Genomic DNA, 13726 nt, shown 5'->3' with positions numbered 1-13726 from the left:
AATGAGAAGTCACATATCGAGAAATGCGCATCCGATGACTGATAAGATCCCAACACTGATACCCCTTGTGCTCATCACTGTAACCTAAGAAGACATTCAATAGATTGATCAGACAATTTGGTACATGAAGAACGTAGCAAACACAACCAAACAAACTGTTTAGTACTCCATCCGTGTGAAAATACTTGTCAGAGAAATGGATGCATCTAGACATATTTTAGTTCTAGATACATCCATTTTTATCCATTGGGGTCAGAGAAATGGATGCATCTAGACATATTTTAGTTCTAGATACATCCATTTTTATCCATTGGGGTCAGAGAAATGGATGCATCTAGACATATTTTAGTTCTAGATACATCCATTTTTATCCATTGGGGGGGGGGGGCGAAGCAGAGGATGGACGTGCATAAAAAGGACGAGATTGAGAAGTCACATCTCGAGAAATGCGCATCCAACGACTGACAAGATCCCAACACTGATAGCCCTTGTGCTCATCACTTTAACCTAAGAAGGCATTCAACAGATTGATCGGACAGTTTGGTGTGTGAAGAACGTAGCAAACGCAACCAAACAAAGTGTTTAGTAATACATCCGTCCGAAAATACTTGTCGGAGTAATGGATGTATGTAGACATATTTCAGTTTTAGATGCATCCTTTTTATCCATTTGTGCGACAAGCAATTCCGGACGAAGGGAGTTGTTAGGGGAATGCCCACAAAGACGCTCGGAATGTCACCATGTAGAGCAAAGGAGGGATGATTATTGATGAGGTAGGTGGCTACGATCATCAACGCACTAGCCGCCTCATGAAGGTGGCGATGCTTGCGCTTAGCAACACCATTCTGACCACGAGCACAAGACGAGAACCGAGCAAGTGTGCTTTTCTCAACAAGGAATTCGTGCAGCAAATGAGGGATATACACACAAGCAGAATCTACACGAAAGACATGGATATGAGTGGAAAACTGAGTATGAACCAAGGCGACAGACTTCTTATAGATAGACCTCACTACAAGAAGGCATAAAATATATCGACTTGTGTCTAGAGAAATCATTATAAAGATAATATAGTGGCGATGGCCTCCTTTCAAGGCAAAGGCAGCTGGATCCCAAACATCATAGTGAACAAGATCGAAAGGACGTCGAGACAGAGTCTCGCTCTAAGGATAAGGTAATTGAACGTGTTTACCCAACTAACAATCTTGACTGTCTAAAGACACATTACCAGAGACAGATCCAAGGAGACCACGTCGAACTAAGGATGAGAGTCAAGAACCACACATGCGACTGCGACGATCATGCCAGAACGAGTGGGTAGACGAGGTAAGTGAGTCGAAGGGACCAGCGGCGGGTGTAGCGGAGGGAAGGCGAAGCCTGGCACACTCCAGAGGGTGTGTGACTCATAGCACTGAGGGCCAACACCAAGTAGAGAACCCGTGTGCCGATCCTAAATCGGAACAAGAGTCGAAGTTGAGAATGACCCTACAACCAAATTAAAAATCTAACCTCCTGAAATGAGCTGCCTGTTAAGTATCATTAGCAGTAAGAACATGTACATGAGAATTTAGAGGGCCATTGCGGTGTCGACTGCCTGTGCGGCTATGGCGGCGCGTAGCAGGTAACACGAGATGTGGGATTGAGGCGTCACACATAGCAGCCCAAAGTCAGCCGAAGGATGCCCAGCTGGACTGGTAGAGAGCAGAGAGTACACGTGAGGTGTGGCAAATCTGGTATCTGCATGTGGGTTTGTTACTAGGCTTGGTTGGATCATAGTTATGATTTGTGATAGATTCCTTCCTTTGAAGATTGAAGCAGGTGAACTTTAGGGTGTAGTATGATCAACCTAAGATATATCGGATTTATATAGGTATAGTATGATTGGCATGAGTGTGGTATTGGTGGACTATCGGATCATCTTGGATATTACTACTTGGATTCTAGGTTGGAGGTAACTTGGGCATTTGGATTTGTGATGTTTTGACCTAAGCTTAGTAGCTTGTATGTGCACCATATGGATATGGGCATGTAGATGATAAATGGATCGGAGTTGGTAGACTTTGATGATTTTGCTAGCCCTCCTCATATGTATTGGACTTAGATAACTATGATACTAGGCTTGGTTGGATCATAGTTATGATTTGTGCTGGATTCCTTCATTTGAAGATTGAAGCCGGAGAACTTTAGGGTGTAGAGTAATCAACGTGAGAATATCGGATTTATATAGGTATAGTATGATTGAAATGAGTGTGGTATTGGTTGACTATTGGATCATCTTGCATATTGCTACTTGGATTCTAGGTTTAGGATAACTCGGGCACTTGGATTTGTGATATTTTGACCTAAGCTTAGTAGCTTGTATGTGCCCCATATGAATATGAGCCATGGAGATGATACAAATGGATAGGAGTTGGTAGACTTCGATGATGGCAATTTCAATGGCATGTGCCTTTTTGGAGCAACTGATCTCGCTTTTGTTATGTGTTTGTGCTAGTTTAGATGCAATAGTAGTAGGAAAGTAGTAGTTATGAAGTGATGTTATATTGATGGATAAATAGATCTTTAATAAACCTTGGAACAATTTAGATTTACTTAGGTGATTGTGATCTTGAAAAAAAATCTCGTGGATATTCTTCTAATTTTTGTATCTATAGTCATGTCATCAACTGGAAGATTGCTTTATAAAATTGGACTTGGATAACCATGATACTGGGCTTGCTTGGATCATGGTTATGATTTGTGCTAGATTCCCACATTTGAAGATTAAAGCTGGAGAACTTTTGGGTGTAGTATGATCAACCTGTGATGTATTGGATCATCCTGGATTGAATTAGTTGTAAGGAAATAAAGATCTTGGAGTAATAGAAATGGTGTTTGGTTAGATGATAAAACTACTTGGATTCTAGGTTGGAGATAAATTGGGCACTTGGATTTGTGTTTGTTTTACCTAAGCTTAGTAGCTTGTATGTGCCCCATATGGATATGAGCATCGAGATGATACAAATGGATTGGAGTTGTTGGTAGACTTTGATAGTTTTGATGGCCCTCCCTAAGAATGTTATGACTTGTACAAGATCATCATGGGAGGATGGTTTAGATTAATTAGAATATATGGCAATTTGGTGGTATGTGCCTTGTTGGAGCAGCTGATCTCGCTTTTATAATGTGTTTGTTCTTATTTAGATGAAGTATTAGCAAAAGCGTAGTACTTATGAAGTTGTATTATATTGGTGGATAAATATATATTTAGTTAACCTTGAAACAATTTGAATTTACTTAGGTGATTGTGATTTTGAAAAAAATATATCGGTGGATAAATAACTTCAAATTTTGGATCTATAGTCATCCAATGGAAACTTGCTTGGTTGGATCATGCTTATGATCTGTGGTAGATTCGCACATTTGGAGATTGAAACTAGAGAACTTTAGGATGTAGTATGATCAGTCGGAGATATATTGAATTTATATGGCTGTAATGATCAACATAATTGTGGAAATTGATGGGCTAAATCATCTTGGATTGAATTAGTAGTAAGGAAACAAAGATCTTGGAGTAATAGAAATAATATTTCCTTTAAGATTAGATGATATAACTACTTGGATTCTAGGTTGGAGATAACTTGACCTAAGTTTAGTAGCTTGTATATGCCCCATATGGATATGAGCATGGAGATGATACAAATGGATTGTAGGTGGTAGACTTTGATGGCCCTCCCCAAGAATGTATGAGTACAAGATCATCATGGGACAATGGTTTGGATTAATTAGAACAAATGGAAATTTCGGTGGTATGTGTGCCTTGTTGGAGCAGCTGATCTCGCTTTTATTATGTGTTTGTGCTCATTTAGATGCAGTAGTAGCAGCAACATAGTACTTATTCAAAGATGAACCTAAGGGTGAAGGTTTGGATTTGCTAATTTCAATCATTAAGGTTCATCAGTTATTTTGATATTCTCAAATCTTATTGGATGATGTTTTGGTGTTGAACTCAAAGTTTTTTGGTCACTCATGAACCTGGAACTTGATCCATGAGATGATCGCAAGTTCTCGACCCCTCTTGATTCTTCGCTTGCTCAGTACAATAATTTAGTCTCCAAAGATTCTGATTTGGATTATTATTATTATTGGTTGGTTCTCTAAAAATTGGGATTATATGGTCAGGGGCCGTGGTGACTTCTTGCCGACCTGCGTTTGGATGATCATTACTTTCTCTATTTAATTTCTTCCTCTCCACATCTCACCTTTAGTCCAACAATTCTAATTTGCATTTATTGGTGGTTTTTTAGAAATTAGGGGTTATACGGCTCAATAGGGGTACTTATCGTCTCGCTGATCTATGGTTGGAGATCATTACTCTCTCCATTTAATTCCCTCCTTTGCATTGTTCATTTTTAGTCCCTTATAACAATTCTAATTTGAATTTATTGGTGATTCTCCAGAAGTCTTTAATAAATAGTCTTAAGACCAAAGGCATTACCAAAAGCCCCCAGCGGACCGACCACCGCCATGACCTCAATTTGCGCAAGGGTTTATGAACAACACCACATCATCTGCGTACAAGGTTTATGAACAACACCAGATCATCACCGCCATGACCTCCTGCATCACTGCTCGGCTAGGGCGAGGCTGAATCCAGTCCTGCTCCTTGTTACATCATTTGGCACAGTTGACCCAATGGTGTGGCATCTCCTCCAGCGGCGGTGCACCATCCTCATCACCACCACCTCCCTACGCCGCAGCGGGTCATCGGCCAGCCGCAGTGGATAGAACGTGATTGAGTCCACGTGTACAAGCACCGGGTAGCATAGGAGGCACACCTCCCCCTTGCCACCATCAAGGCCGAAACCTGGCGAGAGGGAGACATGCATGAGCGGGTGGGGGCAGTAAGCACAAGGCTGCACCTCGTTGGGGTCGTCCACCCATGCCCTGATGACAAAGTACATGAGGTCGAGCTTGTCGAAGGATTCGATGGCCATATGGTAGATTAGGCATTCGGGCAACAGTTCTTGGGCGGTTTGAGGCGAGAACTCCCGCAGGGGATGTGTTGGATGGACAGTCTAACGATGTAGCAGCATTGAACCGCCACACTAGGAGCGGCGTGCCGTGGTAGTGGACTGCGTCCACCCCACGAACCATGTCGAACCACCGGCAGTGCGTGAAGCTGGCGAAGAAAGATCCTAGCTGCATGAGAGAGACCTGAAAGCCGTTGTTTCGAAAGCTCCGGGAAGTCGTCCTTGATGCCCTCAACAATTTTTACCAGGATTAGAGACGACCTCGTAGCCGCCACCATGAGCACCAGCGCCAAATCCCATAGGTAAGAACATATCCTCGATGAGGCACCTCGTCTTGCGTGAGCGGGTGTTGCCCCTCGTCGGGTCGTACACGAACATAGCCGACATGGAAGGCTCCAGGGACGAAAGGGCGGGTGGCTCCTTGTTGGGAAAGGTGAACCTAGAATGAGTCGGTGATTCGGGTGGTCGAGGGGTGGGGGGGACCAGCCTGGATTGGACTGACTAGCGGCGGCGGGGGTGGCAGCTGCACTCACGGCCTTGGCGGTGGTCAAGGCAGGGCTAAGAGTAGTGATGGACTCATTAGCGGCGGCCAGGTCATCATGGCGGCGCGTGAAGTTCCTTCTGTAGCACATCCTCTAGCCCAAGTGGTACATTTGTTCATTTGTGATATGTTCTGTTAGTGTTATGTTCTCGTTGTCTCTTGCTCTGTTTCTCTTGCCCACAGGTACATTTGTTCATTTTCGTGGACTTGCTATGTTCTATTGTAATTCGAGTTCAAATGTCAAGTTGCGCCGCCACAAAATGCTGCTACTTTAACTTCTGTAAGCGCAGCGAGTAGCATAGGCGTCCGCTGCAGCTGCTCACATGGAACGTATGCCCTGTTGCAGCCTCGCAGGTACCCACATCTCTCCCTCCCTCCCTCCCTCCTCTCGATTTGATCCCCATAAATTCTCAGCTTTATTTCTCTGGATTTTTGTATTATCTATGCCTGTTATGTCTTTGACAAAATCCAAGCAGATTGAGGGGAAGATTTTGTGCTTAGTTTTTTACTCAAGTATTTCATCTTTCTCTCAAATTTAGCTCCAATGAACTGAATTTTTTTGGCATCACTTTTTTTCCTGGAGATCATTATCATCTCATCTCACCACTCATGCCACATAACCTGGCGAGCTCACTCCTTACTCATTCTATGTACCACATTTGTAGATCAGTTTAAGGTACTGTTAATGAACCAAAAGTTAATGTTGTTGGCCTTGCCAAAATGCCATGAAGCTTGACATGCGACAGTTCCTTCAAAGGGGTCCTTCAGCCTCCAAGGAGAAGGGAAGTGATGGATAGGGAAAGAAACTAGGCGAAGCTCTGGATGCTCGATCGAGTACGCACCCAATTAGCACTCTACTTCGTCGGTTGTCCACTGAAATTTGCTCCATGACATCTTGCTTGCCATGTGGTCACCTTACCTCAAAAATTGACATATTATAATCTATGAACTACTACAAGTAAACTATACAACCAAATGATTGTTCCAAAAATTCAAATTTGCACCATGCTTTCCATCTGATCTGCCAGTTTAACTATCTTAATTGTACCGCAGTCGTTTGATGTGTGGTAGTACGTGTGTGATGAAGCATGGTGTAGTAGCAAACTAACAACTGAATTTTTTGACATACCATGGATTTCTTTCTGCCTCTATTTGATGCTCGGTGGTGCTGATCCGAAGGTCCGTGCGGACCCTGCTCTGGACATATGTCTCCTTAATTTATGTGTGCAATTGTGCAATCCATGCTTTACTCTTTAAAATGAGACAATAAAATTTAGCTCATGTTGCCCTTCCATCATGCACCCAGAATATATTACCTTTCTGCTTTTTATATTTTGGTTGGGCATGTTTCATGATCAGAGGATCGATGATTTGTGATGATTTGTTATGCTAGACAATGGAAATAAGATTTGGTGGAAAACAAATGATATGATACGTGATTTATGATGTACTACTATTTTAGATAACAGTACTAAGCTTTTATTTGGTTGTTCTGCAATTTTTCCCTTTGCAAAGATAGATATTATAAGAGATAAATATCATGTACAGGCTAACTTTTTGTGTGCGTATTAGTATGCCTTGCTGCCAAGTGGAAATAGTCTATATGATGCTCATAAATAGAGCTTCCTGGTGGGAAGGATGAGGCACACTCATTGATACTTTGGTTTTATATCCATTTGTTATACAGTTTTTCTCTTCCAAGCATATAAACTTTAGCAAATTAGAGTGTGCAATCAAGTTCCTAAGTGATCATTTTTACCATATTATCAAGTTTGGGAGCATATACGATATGAGCATATAAGATAAGAGCATGTCATGCTACATGAAAATCTGCCTGGAGATCTAATTTCGTATTTTTTCGTCGGTTAGAAAACCAGTTTCCTGAGTTGTTAGTCTGAGCATTCAAATTGATCCGCAGAGTTCAGGGCTTCTGGATGGAAGAGTTTCCTACAACGTCAAAATCTTAGTACTCTCTGCATAGACTTCATAATTATGCCTGACTTTTTCTGAGGAATTGTTGAAGTATGCCTTTTATTTGGGTTGTTTGTGCATTTGCAGTGTTGGAGGTGTTAGTGCAAGATTGTAGAGTTGGAAAGTATAGTAAAACGTCAGTTGGTGCAGAGACTTGGTGAAGCCATCAGCCTCGACTGTGTCTGCTTCCCTGATGGTTTTGACTTCTGACTAGTGATTCTGATGCATATTACTTGATGATTTGGTCTTTGTGGCAGCTTTCAGTTTGAACTGGCATTCAGTGGCTTCATCCTCTTTGGTGCAGCCTGGAGTTAGTAGTGTGCACATCTGAATCTCTTGACTTTTTCCTGAAGCATATTACGTGGTTTATGGTGTCTGCTAACTTGCATGCGATTTTGATGGAATCTGATCTTGTTTTTTTGCTCCCAGTATATACAAAAGGCTAGAAGTAAATGATGGAAGATCCTTTGGTCTCAAACGAGGGTCCTACTTTCATACCCAAAGTTTGTATAGTAGATAATCAAATATTGGCCTTTAGCTTGCAAATGTATCACCTTATAGAAGTAAAGGTTGCATCTACATGAGCTCTGATTATCTCCATATATACTTGAATTACTTTGGGGTCACGCTTGGATTTGTCAGACTACCATTCTACATGCTGTTCTCGATGATTACACTTGATTTGTTAATTTATGTACCTTATGTCAAAAAACATTATCCAAAATTTGTTTTTGGTATACGCAGACTTTGAAATTTGTTGATAAAGAAAGATCACGCCTAATTTGCTGGCTCTCTGTTGACACTTAACAGTACTGGGCTCCTGACTTTGTAGTTGGATAATGTTGATGACTCGGTATGCGGAGAGAGGTTAGGAATTGTTGCTATGGACTAAAACAATGCAGAGTTGAAGGTTCTGAACTGGGAACTTGAACAAACAGTTTGCCTACCTTTCTTGTCGAATTGATTTTTTAGAAACAGTTTGTATAGTAGATAATCAAAGGGATGCAGTGCATTTACTTTCTGTGTCAGGCTGTTGTTCACTGGAAAAGGGGAAATGCAGAAATACGGCCGACGGGTATCTTGTACGGTGGGCCAGGTTTGTGGTGGAGGAACACCTCCTTTAACGATTCAAAACAGGGCCGTGGCTCATGCCGTCATTCCCGTCCTGATCCGTGGCTCGTTTAGACCTCAGTAGCCGAGTAAATGGAGGGATGGGTTGCTGGGCAGAGTTCTCTCCTACCTCCGGCTCCTGGTTTTTTCTATTATCGAGTGAGGCTAGATGGGCGGCGGAGCTTCTATTCGAAGGAAACAAAGGCTAGCGCAGAAGATGGAATTTCTGATGCAATCGATTAAAAGGTATGATTCTGAAGTGCTTGTATTCTATTGGCCTCGGATTAGGTATAGCTTTTGCCTGAGTTCTGTCTTCAATTTCATATTTTTCTAAGCAGAACCACCGTGCTGGAGGACGTTAACGATGGCAACGTACTCATGGAGCCACTACACTGCCAGTGGTCGCAACCGTTGCAGACCCGCTGCCGCCCATGGCGGCAGTGAGTGCGGAAGGCCAGATCTGTGCGGCTGATGGCATGGTCGATACTGAAATCGATGGTTTACTGCAAGCATCCGAGCAGTCGATTACTCGATTTGTTAGATGGACCCAAAAGCCCCAGCATGGACTCGGAAGGTATGAATTTATTCAGCTGTGCAGTCTGAAGAAACATGAAATGCAATTGCCATTACATGTGTGTATGTAAGAATTAAGATGTGGATATGTACAATTTATGAACTGTGGCAAACATATGGACCTTGGTGAACTCAGGTTGAGAGTGTCATTAGACAGTGGATGGCATACATAATGCAGTTGGAAAATTTTGCACTGTACTTTAAAAAATATGACATTGCACAGGTTAAAATTTGGATTACATATTCAGTATCGTAAATACTAACTCTGGTTGAGAGTGTCATTAGACAGTGGATGGCATTCATAATGCAATTGGAAAATTTTGCACTGTACTTTAAAAAATATGACATTGCACAGGTTAAAATTTGGATTTACATATTCAGTATCCTAAATACATGGTCATAGTTTAAAAAGCTTTAGCAACTTAAGGCTCTCTATGAATTAACATCCATAATTATATCGACAGTGGTTGCTGATATGAGTAATGGAGCTAGTGTGGGCTGAAGTACAAATTTGACAGAGAATGTGGCAAGCTGTCCATAAATTGGGATTTCTATTCTGTTGTGTGCTGCATTGAAACTACTAGTCTGATATAATACAATATAATGAGGTTTGCAGTTCATGGTCACTGATAAAAGACTTGAAAAAAATGTTAGCTGGAATGCAGCAGTATTTTTATTTTTGAAAGCTTAGTTCATGAAGCGGGTTTTGTGTGATTTGTGACTCCGTAACTAAAAATGGGCTGCTGCTGCTGTCATATATTTATATCTGTAGCTGATGGCATATCTGGTCTTGCGTGCACAGTGAGGATCGGTGCGGCCGCTGCCGGACCGGGAAGGTCACCTTGTCCTAATCGCACTAGTGCACTGGAGAAGGCAATTCATGGTTTTGCGGAAAATCCAGGAGATGATGTGATCGTCCCTGCACTAGGAACTAGCTTTGATTGTTTGAGTGAAGCCTTCGACTATTGCCATTGGACTTCGATTCTTTTGGGTGAAGCATACGACTTTTACAAGCTTCGATTCTTTGACAAATCTATATTTTAGTAATCCTCCTTGTTTTCTGAAACTGATGTATAGTGGTATGTACATTGAAATGGATTTCTAAAGTGACAGTAAATTAGACAACTATTTTACGATGTGTGGCCAAAAGCCAAAAGGATAATTGCACTATTATTAGGATCAAATATGATTTCAGTCTCGAGAAAATCTGCCTTTTCTTCTTCCTTTGTGACTTCCAAATCTAAATCAAAAGCCACCTGGGTTGTACTGTTTTTCAGTGCATTTTGAAAGTTGTTAACACAAAGTAGGAACAAATGACCCAATTTCTTTGCATTCATTTTTGTTGGGTTTTGCTTTCTTTTCACCTTCATTCTGTACTTTTGTGCTTTTGTACTGACTTTGTATACTCCGAATCCTAGTATTTTGTATGCACTAGCAACTTCACACTTAGATAATTATTCTTGTGATCACACTGAAGCTGTTATTTCACCATTACAAGTTGTACTGATTGTCACCGTACTTTGTGAGCCGTGCTGTCGTCATGTTGTAGCGATTTTTCCTGAGAACGAGGAACTACCATCTGTTTTCCAATTGATCTTCAGATCTTCTCTCGAATGCTTTATGTTTACGGAGGTACTGCCATAGCTTTTGCAGATGAATTGATATGCGTCTTGGGTTGGCTGACCAAACATGGTAACACTGTCAACTAAATATCGCTGAGGTTTCCTTGACTGCATTCAGATCGCAGACCAGACCGCGTTCAGAAAATAGTTGAGTGCAGTATTTGAAACATGGCGTGAAGCCGTGAACCATCTGTACACCTCAACTTGAGTTTGAATCTTGAATTTCGGAACCGTTGAGCAGGAAAAGCTTTGGATTTAGAATAATGGCGCAGACATAGCTTTGGATATACTTCCTCCGTTCCTAAATGTAAGTCTTTTTAGAGATTTCAAATGGACTACCATATACAGATGTATATAGACACATTTTAGAGTGTAGATTCACTCATTTTGCTCCCTATGTAGTCACCTGTTGAAAGGACACGGTGTTTCTGCGCTCGAGCTCATATGTGCTCTATATCTGAGCGGTCGAGCGGCGTGTTGGGATACAGAGCATTAAATAGCTGTGCGAGATTCGCGAGCGTCTGTAAATATGGAAAGGAGAAAATACACCTGAGCTATGGGCAAGTACGGAGACGGCGCCCGGCGGACGTGGACGGCAGGAAGTTGAGCCGTGGCTCAACTCGTCGGTTTCGTTGCTGATCCATGGATCAGGATATGTGCTTTTCGTTAACTCTGGCAACGGAGCAGTAAATGCGAGGATTTGGGGGCGGATGGTACTGGTCTCCTGGATTCTTCAATGGCGAGAGGGGTGAGCTTGCGGGACGGCGAATCTAGGAGGGCCGCATCCACTGGTGGGCATGGAGATCCTATGCAGCCAAATAAGGTAGCGTAAGAGCTCATTAGATTCGTCTGAGATTTTTGTTCGATTCTGGATCCCATGGTGTCGATCTGGAATTTCCTCATCTTGCTGCGTAGATCTATGGTGCTTGAGAAGGTTACTGATAGTTACGCCCAAATGGAGCCTCTCGCGTCTAGAGCTTTCACGGTCAGATTTGTGTGCAAGGGGCGAAGGTGGGAGATCACAGGAGGATTGACTGCAGGCTTCCGAACAATTGATAGGCAAGATGGACCTTAGAGCTCCAGGATGGAGCTGCAGGTATGTCCATACAAATCTGAAGAAATTGGTGATGCAAATCTGAACAATCTCTGTTCATATGTGTGTGGTTGCTCATAATTATCAAGCTAGTGTACCGGTGGGATCTCAGATGAGTCTGGCACCTCATGTTTTGCAACGGAGACATTCTCTCTTACATTGTAATCATACAATTCGTGGTGCAAATCTGAACAATCTGCGTTCATATGTGTGTGGTTGCTTGTAATAAAAAGACTACAGTAGAGGGATACACCAGATGGTTGAGTTGAATGATTCGTTTTTCACATATTGTTGCGCCCCTGGAGAAATGATTACACCCTAAATTCTGAAATGCGAGAAAGAATGTTTGTATTGCAATGTGCAAATATGAAGATTTCCCAGTTCGTATGTATGTGATTGCTTGTAATTATGAGACAACATACTGGGTAATTTATCAGACATTGTAAAAAATTACTACTTGACAAGATCTTGACATTATGTGTCTGTGTCGGGGAAAGGCTGGGTGGAGAAAACAAGGTCTTGCCATTGTGAGTGCCCTGCTCTAACAAGGCTGGTGCTATCCAAAGACAATGGTTGATACATAGCAGAGCATCACGACCAGTACAATCACTAGCTGTGCCCTGATTTTGGACAGACAATGGACTGGCCATTGCACAAGCACATACTCCCTCCTTTACTAAAACTAGTAGAAAGCCCGTGCGTTGGCACGAGCTTTTGAAATATATTTTTAAGTTATATATATGCATGTTAAATTTCACATGTATAGAAAAGATAGCCAGTAACAATCATGTAATAAGTGAAGTCCAAGTAACAATCATGTAATAAGTGAAGTCCACCTCACTTACGATATAAGTTGATTAAAAGGTAATTTGACAATGTATATATAGAGAGCGGTGATCTAACTAATAATCTCTTATAAATTAACATCTACTTGATACCCTTCAGATATTCTGCACGATATCAGAAATGTTGTCTTTAACTTTATTCACACGATATTTAAGCAAAGAATAATAAGAACTTCCTTAGCTCAAAACTACGCTGCAAGGGTAATATTGTAGTTAGCACGATATTTTTGAGAAAGGTCTCAAAATGTGCAACAAATAATACTCATAGTGCAAACTGGACAAACCAATTCATTACCATTCCATGAGAGCATACAATCAAAAACAAAATACCGGGACACATCTCTGCAATTTCCTAAATTGATATTATCTTGAATATAGTGATAACAATAACATATACTCACCACAAAGAGGCCTCACGACAGGGCAATCCTCTCACTATCTCCACACAATCATCGTTTCCATGGCGCCTTCCCTTTGCTCAACGTCGTCGCCCGACCACTCCCCTCCTCTCCCTGCCACGATCACCCCCTCCTCTCCCCTCCACAACGTCAACACTCCTCCTCTCCACACCACCGATGGAGCTTGTCTGCTCTTGTCCCCGCCGCCTCCCTTCCCTCGAAACAGAAATTTCCACGTGTTTACACAATGTGGATTAAATAATGTTTATAAACATAATGGTGTGTGATTTTTGTTCATATAACGACAAACTATTTCTCTCTCACTCCTTTCCTCTAGGGTGTGTCTCCTTAACCATCCTCTCCTTACAAGGAGGTGGCCCTTACAAGAAGACAAAATAACATCTTGTCCTCAACAACCCTCTCCTTACAAGGTAAACCTTAGAAGAAGAAAAACTAACGTCCTTCTCCCCATGACTCTTCCCCTCAACCTTCACTCTCATCATGTGTCTAATCTCTCTTTCAAAATTGTATAGCGTGTGACAATAGTAGCAAGAAACGCAA

The 13726-nt window shown here is 41.9% G+C and overlaps 1 long non-coding RNA gene across 3 annotated transcripts; it reads left to right on the top strand.

Annotated features, from left to right (window-relative positions):
• Window positions 1-326: 326 nt before the first annotated feature.
• On the top strand, window positions 327-10622 carry LOC119291895. 3 transcript variants are annotated; one of them, XR_005142725.1, is made up of 4 exons: window positions 327-5907; window positions 6219-8880; window positions 8973-9208; window positions 10010-10621. It is a non-coding gene; the product is annotated as an uncharacterized LOC119291895 (long non-coding RNA). The 3 variants fall into 3 exon arrangements; XR_005142726.1 differs by having other exon boundaries at window positions 331-6387; window positions 7612-8880; window positions 10010-10618; XR_005142724.1 differs by having other exon boundaries at window positions 340-8880; window positions 10010-10622.
• Window positions 10623-13726: the final 3104 nt, after the last annotated feature.

Source organism: Triticum dicoccoides, chromosome 4B (assembly GCF_002162155.2).
Source record: "Triticum dicoccoides isolate Atlit2015 ecotype Zavitan chromosome 4B, WEW_v2.0, whole genome shotgun sequence".
In the NCBI taxonomy this organism is placed as follows: domain Eukaryota; kingdom Viridiplantae; phylum Streptophyta; class Magnoliopsida; order Poales; family Poaceae; genus Triticum; species Triticum dicoccoides.
The sequence above is the reverse complement of the archived record's forward strand: the minus strand, read 5'-3'. Positions and strand labels throughout refer to the sequence as shown.